The sequence below is a fragment of the Thunnus thynnus genome, chromosome 5 (assembly GCF_963924715.1).
Source record: "Thunnus thynnus chromosome 5, fThuThy2.1, whole genome shotgun sequence".
NCBI classification, from domain to species: domain Eukaryota; kingdom Metazoa; phylum Chordata; class Actinopteri; order Scombriformes; family Scombridae; genus Thunnus; species Thunnus thynnus.
The window spans coordinates 13,175,286-13,181,113 of record NC_089521.1 but is presented as its reverse complement, the minus strand read 5'-3'; positions in this window follow the sequence as shown (position 1 = coordinate 13,181,113).

Here is a 5,828-nt window from a genome sequence, read left to right as displayed (position 1 = left end):
CATTGGCTACACACTGCTGCAATTAAGCCCTCCTTAGAGTTCAAGGGAATAGCCAACCATGCCTTGGATTTGGCTTGCCCATGAGACAAGGACAATCATCTGGGCCCCAAGTTCATTATACCAGACTGCACTGTAAAGGATAAACATGGACATGCCAGGATTTTCTTCTATATACAAAGCAGCAGGGAACCCATCTGGGTATTTATTCCCCACCTATTTTGCAATTACTGTAATTTTCTCAGCAATGTCGGCTAATAGAAAACAAACAATGATGCCAAAGATACAACTTCTTGTTATGACTAAAGTAAGCTGAATAATAATAAACATTATTTATATAGCACCCCAGCACCTTTCAGAGCCGTTACAGCAGAGTTACAAAGTGCTTTACATAGGAAAACAATTTTGAAACAAATCAGCACTAAAATTAAATAAATACAGCAAATAAATGTACAGAGAGCATTTGTACAGATGTGAGTTTTAGCAAGTCATTTAAAAGATGTTACTGATACTGCAAACCTCAGATCTTCAGGCAGGGATTTATTTCAACTTCTCATTATCTATGCCTTCCCAATAATGCCAAAAGCCACAGATAAGAATTGGGCAGCAAATGGCCCAAATCAACCAACATGCTCAATGCCATTCATAGGATTTATAAATTTCTGCCATTCAGGCCCATTTTCACCTCAGTCTGTCCTCTCTGTACAGATACTATAATTCGGGAACTGCTCATAAATAATGGTGGAGATTTTCATGAAACTATACTACCTAACAATACAACAGTATGATTTATCTTTTAAAATCTGTTTAGGTAAGATACAATTATATACAGCATTCTGTATATAATTTTGGCCTGCCCTAGTTTAAAAGCTACACTAACCCTAAAGGGCATAGGCTCGTGGTGATGGCCTCTCAGGAGCAATCAGAGAACCTCAAAAAGTGGTACCAGAATGTCTGAGGGTAATAAAGCCAGCAGGTCTTCAGAGATACCCCAGGGAGGTGGGGAGGGTCCTTGGGGGAAGAGGTTAATGCAAGTATTGAACCGTGTGCTAAGCCTTGTAAATTTGAAAGATTGTCTTCAGTGGTGGTGAACGGGATAAATGTTTACAAGAACAGCTAAACCAAAAGAATGTCATGGCCCCCCCGAACAAAGGAACCATACCTGTCCTCATATATACATACTGTATATATACAGTATATATGTATATCTTGCTATCTCTGTATTCACTTTCTCCTTCTCTGCCTTCCCTATCTCTCGCACACTTTCTCAGTTCAGTAGCAGCAGCCAGAATTCATGCAGCCTTTCTGCAGCCGCTGTAGGAGTCAAACAATCAGAGCTATAATAAATCATATTGCCACTTCTGGCTGTGCAATTCAGTCACACACCTGCATATGGATGAAAATAGAGCCAGGGCTTTACATCAGTACCACAAAATTGCTTTGTGTGTTGAAATACGAGTGTGTTGTATATTTATTCAGGGCTGTTGAATGAATAGTTATCCTCCATTTTATAGAGCCATATATGGCAGGTAATGAAGGAATAATTCTTTGATCATTGGTTCATACTGTGTATTAGAGGGCAGAGGGGGATAGAATAGCAATGGCTCTGTGAGTAGCATGATGAGTTGCTCAGGGCATGGGGAGAAAATGGTAGAGGCATAATAGCAGAGGGCAGTAAATACATTACTGCTCAAGGAATAGTGCTAGTTGTCCTCTATATCTTTCTTATTTCTTAAGACCAAAACCAGCAATTAATTGATCCTGCCAACAAGCAGTACGGCCAAAGTCTGATAAAGGCTACATTCACATTACATGCAGAAGTGGCCCAAATCCAATTTTTTTTTGCCTCCATGTGACTCAGATCTGATTTTTTACGGAAGTATGAACAAACCCAATCTGATTTTTTCATATCAGATGTGGGCCACTTGCATATGTGGTCCTAGATCATATCCTATCTCTGACTATCCGACTATCGTTATCATTCAGTGTCGGCACTTCACAGCCCGCTAAAAATAAACATGGAGGATAGCAACAACAGCGATGGGGGTCAATGGAGAGACGAGGAAGTTCCAAATTTATTGGACATGTATGGAGAAGCTTCTATTCAAGCCAAACTGGAAGGAACTTAGCCAAATTTGTAACCGAATACTAGCACAGCCATATCATCCATGTTTATGATTTCACTGTTGCATAAATGACATTATTGTTGTTATTCTTGTACGCTTGCAGCTCACATTTCAGTTAAATCTGCACATGTGTGGCAGTTTAGGACCTCAGTGTTCACACCAGAGCCGGATACATGTCACTAACAAACATGAATGTGAACCATCAACACAGAAAGATCAGATCTGACGATAAAATCGGATTTGAGCATTAAGGTCTTTAATATAAATTTAGCCATAGTTTATTAATCTGCTCCATACACCTTCATTAAAAACACAAATAAGCACACTGTTGTAGTGGGTGACATGTTTATCCATTGCAATGAATTTGGGAATGCAGTTTATATTGAGTTAATCCTGTTCTGGTGCTGTAAGTACTCACTAGTGAAACATATAGTACGTCTCAAACCATGGGTGAAAACATTCTTCAGCAAATGCAGCATTTACTCCTGTTTGAGTAACATTTACTGAAAACTACCATGTCCAATTTACTTATACATTTGTGACCACTTTTGAAGAGTTAGAGGAACGAAGAGGCTTAGGGCTGAGTGATACAAAAAGGATATAGAAGTCAGAAATCTATTGAGAGACAGACTAATGGATAGTTGGCTTTGGTCTTTCGTGGAAGTTGCTGACAATAAGAAGAAAATAGAGCCAAACTTATCCCTTAAATGTAAATGAAAGGACATTAGCATTCCCACATTGTTGCGTTTGACTAGAATACTAACAACAGAGCTGTGTGTGGACCTTTAGTGCCAAAATATTTCATTTCAAAGGGTTCCTCTCCTCATGCTGAGAGCAAAGCACAGGGGGCCTACCAGCCTAACTGGGAAACTGGACTGAAATTTAAACATTTTGTGTAAGTCTGGTGTTAAGTATTTTGCCCCTCCGCCTCTCCACTGTTAACTATGGAGTTCTCATGGTAGCATTTTTTTTTATTATTATCCAGGCACTTTGCGCAGGGTTACATCTCTGTTCCCAGGCCAGTCAGGTTTTGGTTAAGTGTTGCCCATGGTTCTATTGATGATGCCCTGTGAGCTAACCAGGGCCTGTGAACAGACTGTCTCCCAGCCCCAAGTGGACAGGACTCTCCTCTGGGAAACATGGGACTATGCTAAGCTGTTGTTCAACTTCAGTAAATGGGTGGAAGAAAGACAGGAAGTCTTTTATTGATGTTGTTCATGTGGAGTGAAAAAAGGGCACTGTAGCAGCTTTGCATTCCAATTATGATCTTATTAATATAAAGTGTATAAAGTGTTATGAATTGGTTAATATATATTATTTTCAATAATAGGAAGACAAAGAAAAACAAAGAAGTATATTGTAAGGTACTTTTCGAAACAGCACTAAAAAATTATAGTAGTATATAACAATATTACCAGCTTTATAACAATGATAAAATAACAATGATAGATTGGAGGAAAGAAAATAAAAACTAATAAATCATTACAGAGTCCCATCCTAAAATCTGAGTCATTACATATTCCCCCTACACTGCAGATTTATGGCCCTGACAGCACAGACTGCCTCCGGTCAGAAAATTAGACCTGGGAAGAATAAGAAGCAAAATTGCTCTGATGACCTCAGGCTATGTTCAGGCTCATAAGGTGTTGGAAAATCTATTATATATTCTGGACCCAGTCCAAATCATACTTTAAAGTAATAAACAAAAATTTGAAATTGAGTAGAATATTTATGAGAGTAAAATAAAGCCAAGACAGGTGTTATGCAATCCCTTTTTAGCACTTTTCAAGTCTGGCAGCTTTGTTACAGACTGGTTGGGCAGAAAAAGAAGGAATTGCAGTAAAAGAAACAAAGGTAATCTTTACTGTGTCAGTGAAAGACAAGTGTCTGATAGATAACCTCATAACCTCAGTGTACTTTATATTTGCTGTTCTATATTATCATGTGACTATGATTAGTGATGTTTCTTTCCAGTTTTGAGAATCAAGGAATAAATTGTAAAGGAGTTTATCCCTAGAGAATCCTAGAGGATAAACTGATATGGACAGAGAGCACTTCCAGACATTACTTAAGACTAAAAGCTTTAGTTGGAGTCTAAGCACAACCCATCTTTAAAAAAAGACAAGGGGAAATGCATGCTAACTGTAATGAGTTTTAAAAATTTTCACACCAACAGTCTTTGGTGCCAGCAGATTAAAATCTGAGTTTGTTTAATAATACTGCTCAAAGAAGAAGGATTTGAAAATTGTTACATCCACTGGTGGTCATTTTATGAATCAAGATGCAGGGCAGAAGCAGCAGTGATTTTGACGAGCAGCTCCACCAGTTATGACAAAATATGTGACCAACACAAGACAGTGAATTTTGATACAAAAATTGCAGTCTATCACTACAATATTTTGCAACCCCTTTACATGCACCGAGATGAAGCCCCAACCGTCTTATGCTTCCCCTAGAAAACTGCTATTTTTGTTGGCTTCTCCATCATTTACGGTCCTATCATGGGTTTCTTAACAACCACTTCCCTCTATTTTCTTCCTTACAGCACTTTATTTGGTTCTTTTTTTCATCCGGAATCTGTATCCACTCCACAGAACAGTCTTTTCTCCCTGTCTGCATGTCTCAAACCTGCAGCCAGAAACATAATATAATTTTTCACAGTGACCACTCATCTGATGCTTCCTAAATCTAAAAAATATCTTAAAAATTAGGTCTTTTCAGTTTAAGACCTTTAAAAGTCATACAGTACATGCTTTCATGTTATCACACTCAGATTATTGCAATCCCTTATATTCAAGGTTAAACCAAAGATTATCTTTCAGCCTTAAGCTGATATGTAGCTGCCTACTAGGCTGTAAAAAAGTAAATAGAAATAAAAAATAAAAAATAAATCAAACATACTGCAGTAGATCCTTTCACCCATGTACTTGCCTCTCTTCACTGATTACAAATAAGTTTCAGAGTTGATTTCAATGCTGCACCTGCTCTGCAGTTAGTCTCTCTCTTTATAGTCATTGCAGCTCCTTCTTTTGATTTTCTGTAACACAAACTCTGCTCTCATTTACCTTAAAGCCCAGTTCAAGACTAAATGAACAGGCTTTCAGTCAGGGCCCCTCAGCTCTGGAACTTCCTGCCTGAGGCTTGTAGACTCACTCACATCGTTAAAATTGCCTTTCTTTTTTTCTTTTCTTTTCTTTTTCTTTTTTAAAAAAAAAAAAGGATTTTCTTGTGTGTTTTCTTTCATTTCATTTTCTTCAAAGTATTATTTTGAAATTACCAAATGAACCAGCAACCACAGGCATGCTCTTCTATTGCTGTTCCTGAACACAGAATAATGCATTTTTTTTATTGCCCCCTTTTGGAGGGCAAACTAAGCTGCTTCTCCTCCATCTATGTAAACTCTCTTCTGAATAATGGAGGAGGGTCAGAATGGAAGTAATTGATTTAATTTGAGCACAGAGGAGGGAATTGATCTGTGAATAACATGCTCCGTTTATGGTTGTGAAAATGATGCTGCTCTGACCTGGATTCATTTGCTTCACAGCACAAAACTGACTGTGTGCTTCACAGAGCAAGCAGAAGGTGTTTCGTCTCATACCATCTCAATTTAATGTTTAATTTAATTCTGTACTGTAAGTATGGATTCACGTAGAAATATACTGACTGAGTTTTACACTGTGACGAATAATAATCACATTGACAAGC